Below are 15,206 nucleotides of genomic sequence, written 5' to 3' on the forward strand. Positions count from 1 at the left end.
CCAGCCCAAATGCAGAGATGGACTATTTGCACCCATCCTGTGGTAGAGCCTCTCAAGCTTGCATTGGTCTGATCAATCACATTGCTCCCAATATTGTTATGTCATTGGTCTTTTTTGAGTATGAAGGATGAATAATAACAGACTGAAGGCTTAAGATCAAAACCATGGAAAGGTCCTGGATTCTTTTCCTTCTCATTTCCTGGTCAGGTCTTCTTTTTTGAGCCAAAGTTGAGGCTGTTCAAAGACTGCTTTAGCAGCTATAAAACCAGCGAGCAGATTTACCAGCTATAAAACTCACGGAGGGGTTTTGAGGGTATTCAAAGTGTCCATCTTGATAGTCCAAAGGTCAATGTAGTTGAAGTTGAAGTGGACAAGTGGTCCTCTGGAGTGAGGGCTAGAACACAGACAAGATTTCCTCTAAATGAGAGCTCCTGAAAGTAATGCATGTACAGATTTAAGAAGTTCCATGGCCCAGTTTTTAAGATAAGAACTCACTATTTGACAAAAACTGCTGGGAAAATTGGAAACTAGTACAGCAGAAAGTAGGCATTGACCCACATCTAACAACATATACCAAGATAAGGTCGAAATGGTTGATGATTTAGACATAAAGAATGAGATTATAAATAAATTAGAAGAACATAGGATAGTTTACTCTCAGATCTGTGGAGGAGGAAGGAATTTGTGACCAAAGAAGAACTGAAGAGTATTATTGATCATAAAATGGTTATTAAGTTATTATATTATATTAAGTTAAAAAGTTTTTGTACAAACAAAACTAATTACAGACAAGATCAGAAGGGAAGCAATAAGGTAGGAAAACATTTTTATATTCAAGGGTTCTGATAAAGGCCTTATTTCTAATATGTATAGAGAATTGACCCAAATTTATAAGAATTCAAGCCATTCTCCAATTGATAAATGGTCAAAGGATATGAACAGACATTCAGATGAAGAAATTGACACCATTTCTAGTCATATGAAAAGGTGTTCTAAATCAGTATTGATCAGAGAGATGCACATTAAGACAACACTGAGATACCATCATGCACCTCTCAGATTGGCCAAGATAATAGGAAAAGATAATGACAAAAGTGGGAGGGGATGTGGGAAAACTGGGACACTGATACATTATTAGTGGAATTGTGAATACATCCAACCATTCTGGAGAACAATATGGAACTATGCTCAAAAAGTTATCAAATTGTGCATACCCTTTGACCCAACAGTGTTTCTAGTGGACTTATACCCCAAAAGTCTCTATACCCCAGAGAGATATTAAAGAAGGGAAAGGGTCCCACATGTGCAAAAATGTTTGTGGCAGCCCTTTTTGTAGTGGCCAAAAACTGGAAACTGAGTAGATGAGAATGGCTGAATAAGTGATGGTATATGGAAGTTATGGAATATTATTGTTCTGTAAGAAACAACCAACAGGATGATTTCAGAAAGGCCTGGAGAGACTCACAGGAACTGATGCTGAGTGAAGTGAGCAGAACCAGATCATTGTACACAGCAACAACAAGATTATATGATTAATTCTGATGGATGTGGCTCTCGTCAACAGTGAGATGACTCAAACCATTTCCAATGATCTTGTGATGAAGAGAGCCATCTGCACCCAGAGACAGGACTGTGGGGACTGAGTGTGGCTCACAACATGGCATTTTCACTCCTTTGTTGTTGTTTGCTTACATTTTATTTTCTTTCTCATGTTTTTTCTGGTTTATTTGATTTTTCTTGCACAGCAAGATAATTGTATAAATATGTATGCATATATTGGATTTAACATATATTTTACCATGTTTAAGATATATTGGATCACTTGCCATCTAGGGGAAAGAGTGGGGGAAGTGGGGGGAAAAATTGGAACACAAGATTTTGCAAGAGTTAATGTCAAAGAATTATCCATGCATATGCTTTGAAAAATAAAAAGCTTTAATAAAAAAAAAAAAGTTCAATGAACTTGAAAAAAACCTATCTTCATTCTCACTCATCTCTAGCTAACATTTAGCATTTTCTTCAATTATGGAGTATGGTATTTTGGGTTAGTTTTTTCTGGTTATACACATATTCATTTTTTAAAACATTTCCTTCTGAACCATATTGGGAGAGAAAAATCAGAACAAAAAAGAAAAATCACAAGAGGTAAAAGAAGAAAAAAGTGAACGGAGCATGTGTTGCTTTACATTCCGTGTCTATAGCTCTCTCTCTGCAGGCTGATGGCATTTTCTATCCAAAGCTGAGATTGCTTTGATCACTGAGAAGAACTGAGCCTTTCAGAGCTGAAAATCGCACATTCTTGCTCTTATTGATCACTGTGTATTCCTGCTTGTTTCACTCAGCATCACCTCATGTGAATCTCTCCAGGCCTTTCTGTAATCCTTGTTCATCATATTTACTAGAACAGTAGTATTCCATTACTTTCATATACCATAACTTATTCCCCAATGGATGGGCCCACTCACTCGCCAATTCTTTGCCACCACAAAAAGAGCCGCTACAAACATTTTTGCACATGTGGGTCCTTTTCCCTCTTTTATGATTTCCTTGAGATACAGACCCAGTAATGGCACTGCTGGATCAAAGCCCTGTATTTTCTAATTCTTAGAAGAGCTTCTTCTCGAGCCGGCCAGAGTAGTCCAGGACACCAAAGGGTAAAGAAGCCCTTCCCTAAAGGCACTGGCCCAAACCAGGCCCTTATTTCAGCTCAGTGTCCATCACTTTTCCCAGTCTGAGTTGTAGAACATTAAGTATGAGATGATCCACAATCCCAGTCTCCTCTGAGCCCCTTCCAAAGGGCGAATGCTTTCCCTGACTCCTCTTCAGGTGGTCCCGGAGCCTCTGTTTGAAGGTCAGGTGACCAGGAGCTCCCATCTCCAAAGGCGGCTGGCTGCATGGAAGGATAGTTCTTTCCTGGTCTTCCTTCTATCCATGGAACTTCCTTGTCCTGGGAATCTCCTGCGATTTCTCCAGGTCCACATTGTGGGTCCATAAAGGTTAAGCTCCCTTTCGTGTGACAGCCCTTGAGGTTCCGGAAGTGGCCGGTTCCTCCGGAACGACCATCCCACTTCCTTCATGGATCCTCATCGGACAGGGTGTTAAGCCCTCTGGCCACCCTGGTCTGGACACCTCCAGCTTGCCCACTGTCCTCCTCAAAGAGGCCACAGCAGCATCTGTGGAGCCCTCTTGTTTCCACAAGGGCTTTGCAGACACTAAGGAAGCGTCTCTTTGAGCTCTACCATCGTGCACAGGGAAAGCTTTTATCCACAGGGTTAGCCTCTGAAACACGGATCACCCCCAGAACCACACACAAGCCCAGCCCCCTCCCCGATGCCTGAAATTACCACTATTAGTCATTCCTATATTTAGGGGTGGGAGGCACCTGCCTAAAAAAAGGCAAGCTTCCAAGGGCAAGTACTGACTGCATTGGAACCTGTGCTGGACATGGGGGAGGCACCGGCTTCAGGTAAAACCTGCTCCCCGACCGTGGGAAGCTCAGTCTGACAGGGATACGACAAAGTCCCGCAATAAATAGTCTTAGCTCTCACGTGTTGTGGGCAGGGGAAGCTCTATGGAAGAGACGGCATCTCAGCTAATTTTCTAACGGTTAGGTGAGAATTCAAGGCACAAAATGCTGAACAAAGGGCATTTCCTGCAGTGGAAGCAGCGTGAGCAGGGGTACATGTACGTACGTGTGGGCAACAGGGAGCAGAGCCGCGTCGGGCTGGTGCACAAAGAGAATTAGGGGGATGAGGTGAAATAAGTCTAGAAAATAGGGTGACTCCAGATGGGGGGAGGGGGCAATCTGGGCTCCAAGCTAAAAAAAAAATAGGCTCTTTTCTAGGCAGATGATAGGGAGCCATAGCAGGATTGGGGCAAAAATGGTATTCCTCAGACCAAGCATAAAATGTCTTATGTGGCTGTGGATCAGTTGAAATGGGGAGAGAAATCTAGAAAGTGGGAGAGAACCGGGCATGAATCTTTTGGCAGTTGGCTCTGGAAGGAAGGCCAGGGACATATGGACCTGACTGTCCCTTCCCCGGGAGGCAGATATTACAGAGAACTCCCCTGCTGCTCCCCAGGGCACAGCTCTCCCGGGCTCAGTCCCCGTGGAAGCCAAGAGGGGGAAGCAGCTGTTCCTGCCTTTCATCAGCCTCTCATCTTGCATTTCTTTCTCGGGCTAGCCAGCCTGTCATCCAGCAGGACCCTGAGGCAAGGGAAGCAGAAAGCCGTTAAAGGTATTGTTGCTGTTATTAATAATTATCAGTGTTGTTTTACTGAAGGTCCCTGCGTCAGGGCTGACATAACGCTGATTTTGGACCGAGGCTCAGCTCTCTCCCTCTCTATGTGTGGGATGATGGGCACAGAGGGAGGCCTTCCTGGTCCTCCATTTCCTCACCCAGCAAACACCAGTAATAATTTCTATATCCTCATCATCTCGTGGAGGGTGCAGGGGACACGCTGTACATTTCTAAACCCTGGAAAAGTGGGTTGTCATGTTATAGTGGGGGAGAGAATAGGACAGAGAATGGCTAAGCCATAGTGAGGCTCTTGAGCAGCTGAGGAGGGAGAGGAGTGAAGAAACCATATATATTCCAAAGGGAAGAGCAAGGGGCCTATAGTGGGGAGGGGGGACCTGCAAAGCACACTCTGCTCACTTCTGTGACCGTCTCCCTGGCTGACCCAACCTGATTGCACACAAAGACTTGGGCATGGAACGAGGAGAGGGGCAAAGCACCCCTCCCCCATTTCTGAGCATCACCTCCATCCGTATCTACTATTGAGGAGCTCTGGGAAAGGCCTTTCTCCCTTCAGAGCTTTGGGGACATCCCTTATCAATGACGGTATCAGGCTGGAGGGTATTTGACATCACAAATCACTCAGATCGAAGAACGGCTTCCAAGAGCATCCTGTGGGATACACGTTCATGGGGGTCCCGTTTACAACATTAAGGTCCAAAGTTTCCCAACCAAGGGAACTCTGAGGCTCCTCCCAAAGGCAACAGGCTCACAGATTAATTCAGTTCCCAAATAGCCTCAGTCTCACCAAGTTCCAAGGCCAAAGCTCCCCGCTGACTTGCAGAGCAGATGTTCTAGAAAAGCCTGGCTGTCTGAGGGGAAGCAGGGGCAATACTATATTTTGGGGAGGCATAGAATGGCAGTTTCCAAAGAGCTGAAGATGACCATCCCCCAGAAGGCAACAGGAAGGTGCATTGTGGGTGTGAGCGGGCTGTGACTTATAAGACAGGAGGAACTTTAGAGAAGAACGCAGAATGTGGTCGGGCAGAGAACACGGGCCGGTCATGTGGTGGTTAGGGAGGAAACGTGTAGAGCTGGATCCTCCCACTGGCACCCGTGCAACCTTCGGACAAAGTGAATCTGACCTTCAGTGCCCTGAGCCGACTCCCTGTTGTGAATCTGCAAGGGCTGTGCCAGACGGACGGGTTCTGGTTTGCAGAAGAAACATCTGAAGGAGCTCATGGTTCCTGTGACTCTGAATATCGTTCAATTGCAAATGTCCGGGGGAAGACGCCCAGGATGATGAAAGGACACGAGATCCCACCAAACGCTGATGTAGCAAAGGAATATTTCGTCTGGGAGAAGAGCAGCTCAGGCAGGACAGAACACTTGACTTCCTTTATTTCAAGGGCCCTCAAGAGAAGGGCCAGTTCTGGAGCCCAGAATGTAGCAGTAAGAGCGAGAGGGAAACGTTTCAGAGCCGGGTTTTGGCGGGACGGGAGGAAAAGATGACAGCCAGAACTGTTCTGAAGTGGGGCAGGTAGTGGGTTCCCTACACCTTTCCCAGAGTTCCTCAATGGGTGAGTGCTATGGGGTCCTGACTGGTAAAAGTCATACTATGGGGGTGAAAAACCATATTATTGGAGTGAGAGCTGTTCCAAAGACAGGGGGGGAAGGGGGAAACTATCAGAGGGACACTGTGCCTCATAAAAAACTTGTCTGTGTCTGGGATCTTATTCACGCTGACCAGCATGTAGCCTTGTGGGCTCCCTATTGGGCTGAAGATCATAAGAAGGATATGGTAACCAGGGGCAAGCTACAGCAAGATATAAGAAGGACACAGAGACCAGAACACAACCTTCACTGCGTCCATCACATAACCCAGGGAGTCGGAGCACTCACCCAAGGTTCCTGGCCTGGTGCCCAAACCTGGGACCCAGGCCCCAAATTAGAACTGATTGCAAAGTACAATTCAAATCCTAATGACATAAGTAATGACACTCTGCAGTTTCTCCTCCCTTTGTTTGATTTCTATAATTATTGGGCGACTTTTTTTTTTTTTTGGTGGGGATCCATTGAATAATCTGGCCATTACCTCAGACTGCAGGCAGGGATCTGAGACCCATTGGATACATCCATCATTCATGGTTTTCCTTCTCAACAAAAAGAGTAACAGATTATTTATTGCTAAAAGTTCAGAAAAACTATATGTCCACATCATTGCCTACATCTGCTAGCAAACTGTTTTCTAAAAAAAGAAAGTGAAGTTAATTTGGCAAACCCTGTTCCTGACATACCCATGCTGTGATTATTTTGTAATTACTATTTCCCCCTCTAGACATAAAGTTACTATTTACTCTGTTCTAGAACTTTTCTAGGAATAAAAAGAACAGCTAACTTTTTTATAGCATTTACTCTCTGCCAGCACTATGCTAAACACTTAACAGTTATTATCACACTTGATCCTCCCAACAACCTTAGCGACTCCTTGCTATCGCTCTCCTCCTTTTACAGAGAAGGCAGTGCAGTGACTGGCTTAGGGCCGCCCAGCCGGTAAGTGTCTGAGGCTGGCTTTGAACTTGGATTTTCTGACTGCAGGCCAGGCATCTAATCCACGGCAGCGCCCCTAGCTGCCCGTTGGCTCACAGTTTGCCCTCTTCCTTCGGCAAGGGTTGGAGTGTGAGCCCTTCTCCCATTTGTTTCCCTTGCTCTTTCCAGCATCACAGAGCAGGCTTATCAATAACAGCTGGGGAGTCATTTGGTAACTGCCAAGGCAGATTAGCCAATAAAAGGGACTTGGATTCTTTCTATATCTGGGTCATCTGGGTACATCCTTTACTCCCATCACCTTGCTCAGCTGGGTACCGATTCCCTGTTACTCCATCATTTCAAGTGCAAAGTTCAATTCTCCGTGGCAAAATCCCAGCGACCTGCTCTGCCTCCTCCGTTGTCCTTGTCCTGCCCACATCAAGCAGAAACCCTCTCCCTTCTTTGCTCCTTTTTTTTCTTTTTAAACCCAAACCTCTTTTGGTTCCCAGCTTCACTTAACACTTTCAGCTCATTCTCAGATTTCAATTGCAAGATGTTTTTTTATGGAATTGTCTTGCCCTTAAATTCATTCTCTGTTCTCTGGCCCGGTGCCCATTTGTACACATTTCTTTTAAAATCTACATCAGTTGGTGAGTTTCCTGTGCATCCACATCAGTGTCTTCAGAGAATTTCTATTTTTCCTCTTTGTGGAACTTGTTTGCTTTTGTCCTCAGATTTCATTCTACAGCATCTCTCCTTCCCCTTGGGCAGGTGGGCCTGAAGCCATCTTAAACCAGGGAACCTTATTTATATTTCCTTTGCTCCATTTGAAAGCTTCTTTCCCCAAATCTAGGATCTTACTGTCATACTGTGCCCAGACTCCCTCTCTTCTGGCACCGACTCTCCGAGGAAGATGGGGTCATTTCCTCCCGAGGTTAGAATCATTTCCATTCCAGCTGCCAGTCCCTCCCTATTAGCTAGAAAGAGATCCAGAATAGAATTTCCCTTGTTCCCTTCACCTTATGAGGGATGAAATTATCACTAAGTCAAGAAGCTATTTGTTGCTCTGTTCTTGGCACAGAGTTCCCACAGATGTCCAGATGCTATTTGTGCTTCAGTACCAGGCACATGATATTTCCCAAACTCTCCATCTATTTCCTCTTTCCATGCAGGTGGCCTATAACCTACTCCAATGACAAAATCACTCATTTCTCTCTCTGTTAACCTTCACCCAAATTTTCTCCATCAGCTTCCTCAGCCCCTGGTTCCCAGACTTCCTCTTGAGGGTACCAGCTTAATATCCACCTTCCTTCACCCCTAATACCGATCTGATTGCTCTAATATATGGTCTAACCTCCCAGAAATAAAGCGCAGTGATGTTTTTTGCAGCAAAAATTTGTGGTCAGTTTTGCCTGCCTCCATTGGGATTTCTAATCAGTCTCGGTTGCTGCCCAAATGGGAGTTATGTGTGCAAGGATCCTGGAGGTCACAGGTTTTACTACTGACTCCGTTTTGTTGTTGTTTTTCCCTGTTGTAAGCTTCAGAATATTCTAGCTGCTTTTCTTCTTCCTTCTCTGTCACTACTGATGATGCTATCCCACTGAGGGAATGAAGGGGCAAGCTTCTCCCTTGTTTTTATGTAAAAAGATGTGTTATGTAACTAACATGTTCTCAGGAAAGGTCTGTTCCTCCATCCTGGGCAACGTCCTGGTTAACGGCGAAGTGCTAGGAGCGAAGGATTGGAGCAGAATTACACACCCTGTCCCCCTTGGCTCCAGTGAAGGCTGAAGTCCCTGATTGATGACACTGAAGGAGCAGCTTTCTGTTTATTTGTAGAATAGGACCTTTTGATTCAGACTGTCGTCTGTAATGCGTCCAGGGCAAGAGAAGTGGGCCAATGTCATAGACTCAATACTTAGAGTCTGTGGAGGCATTTAGCTGCCTCTGCAGTGGACAGAGGGGATGCTGAAGTCAAGAGGACCTGAGTTCAAATCTAGGCAGCTTCAAACTCTTAATTTGCTAGCTGGGTTACCCTGAACAAGTCACTTAACCCAACTTAATACTTAATTACTTAAATGTCTGAGTTAACCCAGAAGGGCTCAGGACACCCTGAATCAATCAAGTACTCAGCCCTAGTCCAGGTCAGCAGCAAGAGGTTTTCCAGAAGGACCATAAATGCAGAGCCAGCACACAGGATGCCCAGAGCTAATCTCAAGCTCAGGCCCCGGTCCGGAATCACACACTCAGCCTTTAGAGGTCTCACTGAGCCCAGCAACACCAGGATCCAAAGTAAACAAATGGAAGAATGACTAAACAAAAAAAGAGAGAAAGAGCTTCTAGAAGGCTAAGAATGTCTAACCCAGAAAAGGAAAGTAATGTCCAAACTCCAAATGTAGAAGCCACAAAGAAAAATGCAGCTTAGATTCTAATATCAATTAGAATTCCTGAAAGAAATAATGTAAGAATTAAAATAATATTATACATCAAATGAGTAAGAGAAGAAAGTATAGAGGAATATCAGAACTATGGAGAAAAGACTTGGAAAGGTAATTTACACTTTTGCACAAGAAGTAAAAAACCTTGCCCAAGTAAAGTGTTGCTGTAATTATTCAATCGTTTTAGCTGTATATAAATCTCCATGATTCCAGCTGGGATTTTCTTGGCAAAAATACTAGAATGGTTTGCCATTTCCTTCCCCAATTTACTTTACAGATGAGGAAACTGAGACAAAGGAGTGAAATGACTTGCCCAGAGTCACACAGCTAGGAAGTATATGAGACCAGATTTGAACCCAGGAAAATAAGTCTTCCTGATGCCAGGCCCAGAGCTTTATCCACCATATCCACCATACCTGAATATTTGTGGCAAGGAGAGTTTAAGTAATAAACTCTCTGAAAAGTAGAACAGATGTATGGAATATTATTGTTCTGTAAGAAATGACCAGCAGGACGAATACAGAGAGGATTGGTGAGACTTACATGAACTGATGCTGAGTGAAATGAGCAGAACCACGAGATCATTATAGACCTCAACAAAGATACTGTATGAGGATGTATTCTGATGGAAGTGGATTTCTTCGACAAAGAGAAGATCTAACTCAGTTTCAATTGATCAATGATGGACAGAAGCAGCTACACCCAAAGAAAGAACACTGGGAAATGAATGTAAACTGTTTGCATTTTTGTTTTTCCTCCCGGGTTATTTTTACCTTCTGAATCCAATTCTCCCTGAGCAACAAGAGAACTGTTCGGTTCTGCACACATAGATTGTATCTAAGATATACTGTAACCTCTTTAACATATATAGGACTGCTGGCCATCTGGAGAAGGGGATAGAGGGAGGGAGGGGAAAAATTGGAACAGAAGTGAGTGCAAGGGATAATGTTGTAAAAAATTACCCTGGCATGGGTTCTGACAATAAAAAATTATTAAAAAAAAAAGTAGAACAGATGAAACAAGTTAAGGACTTTAAGACAATAATATTAAAATAAAATGAAAAGAAACAATAATAGAAGAAAATGTAAGGTGTTTCTTTAAAAAAAAACTGGCAAAGGATCAAGATGAGAGTATTTAATAATCAGTAGGTGATCTGGGGCAATTAGTGATCCGGTGGATGGAGTGCTGGGCCTGGAATCAGGAAGACCTGATTTCAGACATTTAACAGCTGTATAACTCTGGACAAGTTTGCCTCAATTTCCTCATCTATAAAATAAGCTTAAGGAGGAAATGGCAAACCACTCCAGAATCTCTGTCAAAAAAATTCCCCCCAAAAGTAGCATGCAACTAAAGAACAACAATAATATGACCTGAAGGTATAAATAGAAAGAAGAAAAAAAAAGAAAAGAGGAGGAGGAGGAGGAGGAGAAAGAGAGAGGGAGGGAGGGAAGGAGGGAAGGAGGGAAGGAAGGAAGGAAAGACATGGATATAGTATTTCCAAAAAATCATCAAAAAAACTGCCTGAATCTCTTAGAAATAAAGAGCAAAGTGAAAACAGAAAGAATCTTCCATCACCTCCCCAAAATGAAAACTTCAGGAATAGAATAGCCACAGCATAGAGCTCTCGGGACAAAGAAAAAAAGACTGCAAGCAGCCAGAAGAAAAGAGTTCAAGTACTGAGGAGATACATTCAGAATCATACAAGATTAGTTTCTATTACTACTGAGAAGCAGAGATTTGGGGATGACACTCCAAAAGTTATAAGCTTGTCCAGTAAATTTGACATGTCCAGTAAAATTGAATGGGGGAATTGACAATTTTCATATAATGAAATTAAAGCCATCTATAGTCATATTTAAAATGCTCTGAGTCGCTATTGATTAGAGAAATACAAATTAAAACAACTCTGAGGTACCACCTCACACTTCTCATATTGGCTAAGATGACAGAAAAGATAATGATAATGGTAGAGGGGATGGGGGAAAATCAAAATACTAATACATTGTTAGTAGAGTTGTAAACTGATCCAGCCATTCTGGAGAGTAATTTGGAACTATGCCCAAAGGGCTATAAAACTGTACTTACCTTTTGATCCAGCAGTGTCTCTAGTGGGTCTGTATCCCAAAAAGATCATAAAGGAAGGAAAAGGACCCACATGTGCAAAAAATGTTTATAGCAGCTCTTTGTGTGATAGCAAGGAATTGGAAAATAAGAAGATTCCCATCAGTTGGGGAATGGCTGAGTAAGTCGTGGTATATGGAAGTAATGGAATATTATTGTTCTATAAACATGATAAACAGGCTGATTTTTGAAAAGCCTGGAAAGATTTACACCAACTGATGCTGAGTGAAAGCAAAACCAGGAATTCATTGTATACAGTAACAGCGAGGTTGTATGATGATGAACTGTGAAAGATTCGGTTCTTCCCAGTGGTTCAGTGACTTAAGACAATCCCAATAAACTTTGGGTAGAAATGCCATCTGCATTCAGAGAGAGAATTGGGGAGACTGAATGGAAATCAGCGCATGCTATTGGAGGTTGAGAGTGGAAGGGGAGGGGGCAGTGGAAGGGGCAGGGAGACAGGCATTCTCTGAACCTTACATTAAACCGGGACAACCAAAAGGAAACAGAATCAGCAGAAAAATTTATACCAAACAACAGCCTGATAAAATGAACACCCGGGACTCTGCTCAGTGCAATGACCCACCATGATCGTAGCAGACTAGGGATTTAGAATGCCCCCCACCTGCTAACAGAGATGCTCCATTTGGGGCAGAGCCAACGGGATCCTTTATTTTTCTTGACACTGAATATTTGTGACAAGGAGTCTGCAAGTCTATCGTCCTTCAAGTGTATGGGGCGAGGGGGCAGGAGGGAGAAAGGATAGATACTCGTCTACTGGAAATTTTATGTCCAATTTTCTGAAAATTAAAAAAAAAAACCCATGAGCTCTTTGAGGGCTGAGACTCATTGATTCCTCCTCCTCCATCCCAGTATTCAGTACGGCTCTTGGCACATAACAAGAGCTTCATTTTCCATTTATTTTCATTTCTCTTACTACATCCACTAGAAGCTGAGAAATCCACATTGAGGATGAGCAACAAGCCAACAGTCATCCATGGCCATTTTCCCCACCAATAAATGCGCGCCCTGGTTTTGGGTTCTTAGCGCTTCCCTTCTCATTGGCTGGGATCGCTCTCACGTGGGTGAGTATTTTGCCAAGTTAGAAAATGCCTCTAATGGCTGGGTAAGGACCTTTGAGTGGCCCCGCTGAATCGGGTAAAATGGGCTTGGGGCTTAGCGGCCCTCAGGCATCCCCTGGACCAGCACCTGCAGCTTGAGAGCCTGGGACAGGTGTGCTCCCGCCTTCCCCCTCAGGGTAGCGTGAGCCACCAAGCCGTGAGCTCCGAGTGCCAGGTTTCAGCCAAGCCTCTGCAGCGGAGCCAGATGTTTTTAATGATCCCAGCCAACCTTCCAGCCCCACTCCAGGTTTGGCAAATTGCTGCCGTGCCTTTGGTTCTGACGGGAATCCCGAGAAACAGAGATGGCGAGTATTCAGATACTCGTTAGAGATAAGGAAACTGAGGCAAGGAGAGATTGATGGGGGCTCCTCTCACATGCGGAGCCCAGTCATGGATCAAATTTCACGTCCCCCCAAACCGCTTGGCTCCTGTGGCTCATCATCGGCGTTACGGGAGATGATGCCGGTCCAGCTAGTTACGCCTTTTCAGGCTCAGGGAGAGTTAGCAGCCTGACGGTGCTTGGGACAGAAATAGATTCTCCTCCTAACGAATTCCTGCAGAAAGGCTTCCCGAGGCCTAATTGCCCCCAATCTTTCAACGATGGGACACGGCATCATTTTCCACACGATGAAATGAGAATAATTAACGGCATTGAAGGGCTTTAGCTGTCGTGCCCCAGAAACGGGCCTTGGGAAAGAATGGAGAGCTGACCCCTCCTGGCTGTGTGGCCTTTCCCGTCCCTGCTCCAGGCCGTCTCTGAGCCCACGGGTGGGGAAGGGCCACCCTCACTGGGCACAGGGAGCTCCTCATAGATGCAGCTTCCCTTCCTCCAAGGGCCGGATTTCCTCGGAGTTTCACCGTCCAGGCAACGGGAGAAAAGGGCAAGTGGATCCAGTAAAATAATACTCATCATTACGATGCTTATTCATGACTAAGAACGACAAGAATAAGAGATTCTATATAAAACTTTTGAGGCATTTGAACCATGTTAATTCATTTGATCCTCACCCCAAGCCTGGGAAGCAGGTAGAAGTTATTATCCCATTTCACAGATAAGGATTCCGAGGCAGAGAGAGTTAAGTAGATCCGATAGCTGTCTGAGGCAGGGTTCAAACTCATCTCTTCCTGACTCCGAGCCCCACGTGCTATCCACTGTACCACCTGGCTGCTAAGCAGAGATTGTGCCAGAGCCGCCTTCCCAGAAGATGAGAGGCTCTCCCAAAGAACATTTTAAAGGCTCGCTGGAAAGAAGTCTCCACCATGAGGAAGTGATTAATTTACAATGAAACAACCAAGATCCTTTACCAGAACTATTTTTACTGTTCTTGGAAGCTTATTAAGCCTTTTTCTGAGCTATAATTAGCCCCAATATGTAGACACAGAGGCCTAGAGGAGGAAATGGGTTTGGCCAAGAAAGAAAAACCGCAAACCCCAAGAAGCAGTTTCTATCCCAAACTCTAAGAGGAAAACCAAGGAAATCATCAGAGATGATTCATTACATGTGAAGGAGCAGATCATGGCAAGCCCTGGGGCCTTCGAGCTGCAGCACTCCCTAGGACCCGGGGCAGCCAACCTGCTCCGAGAACACAAGAGCTCCGGGCGGGACCCACACCCACACACTGCCCCCTGGCAAGACATCAGCCTTCCTCTCCCCGGGCCCCCAGGGTGGTCCCAGAGAAGGGATGTGGCCACCGAGCAGGATCATGGTTCTCATGGAGAGAGCCCTGCCCTGTCCAGTACAGCCTGGCTCCTAGAATCAGCAGAGCCGCATCCACTGGACAGACGGGAAGAACCTATTCACCAGCATGTGAGCCCAGCACTCCCCGACCAGCCACAGGCCGGTCTCAGCTCCTCTTGGTTTAACTTCCTCCATGTCTGTAGGAGACCTGTGGAAGATCTGGGTTCTTGTCTAGACTTCCTGAAGGGGAGGAAGGCATGGAGATCACGGGTAACAAGGAGAGGTCCTTCTCTCGGCAGCAATACTGATCATATGTGCCCTTTAGTGAGGTTTCAGGGAAATATATAGGAAATGGCCAGAAGGAAGACTTTTCTACCAGGACCATCTTTTAGGCTTATACAGCAGACGAAAAACCATTCGGGACATTTTGCTTGGTTAGGAAGAAAAAGCGTCTGGAGAATAATAAGAATAGCTCTTATTCCCATAGGAGCCCACTCCAAGGGACCTAGCTGTCTTACCTTTCCAAAGCTCCCCTTGCCAATTGCTCGGAGGATCTGGAAGTGGTCAAAGTTCACTAAAAAACAAAAGCAGAGACACTTAGTCAGATTTCAAGAGTCCATCCAAATATTGACTGTCTTCTTTCTAAAGAATCAGAATCCTTGAACCAGTCATCTACTGTTGTCTCCCCATCAACAACTCTCAGCTCCAGAGCATTTTGCTGACAAAGGGCTGATGTGCTCAGAGATGTTCTTTCCAAATGCCGGAGTCTGGCCAAAGTTCTGACAGTCTGCTTTTAGCTCGGCAGCAGACTGACTCAAGACTAAATTACAGGACTTCCAGCCAACTCAGTGGCCTGAAGGGAAACAGACCACCTCGCTTCCAAATACCCACTCCACAAAAAACTCTTCAAATAACATTGAATAATGAGCAAGAAATCCAATAAGGAGCCACAGGAAGTGAATTCTTACCTCTCCAGAACAACACAAAATGCCAACCAGAAGCCCAACAGCAAGAGGGAAAGGGGCCATTAATGAGCCAATGCAGGGTAATCTGCCAGCAGAGCCGAGGACTGACCAGTGACATG

The 15,206-nt window shown here is 44.8% G+C and overlaps 1 protein-coding gene across 1 annotated transcript in view; it reads right to left on the minus strand.

Moving 5' to 3' along the window:
• The window catches only part of STK32C (serine/threonine kinase 32C), an 86,682-nt gene extending 71,687 nt beyond the window's left edge, over positions 1-14,995 (minus strand). Inside the window, exon 1 of the mRNA XM_031957066.1 lies at positions 14,641-14,995. The gene's annotated coding sequence lies outside the window, so the exon portion shown is untranslated. The remainder of the gene's footprint in view (positions 1-14,640) is intronic.
• Between the last annotated feature and the right edge of the window lie 211 nt (positions 14,996-15,206).

The sequence above is a fragment of the Sarcophilus harrisii genome, chromosome 2, assembly GCF_902635505.1.
Source record: "Sarcophilus harrisii chromosome 2, mSarHar1.11, whole genome shotgun sequence".
Taxonomy (NCBI): domain Eukaryota; kingdom Metazoa; phylum Chordata; class Mammalia; order Dasyuromorphia; family Dasyuridae; genus Sarcophilus; species Sarcophilus harrisii.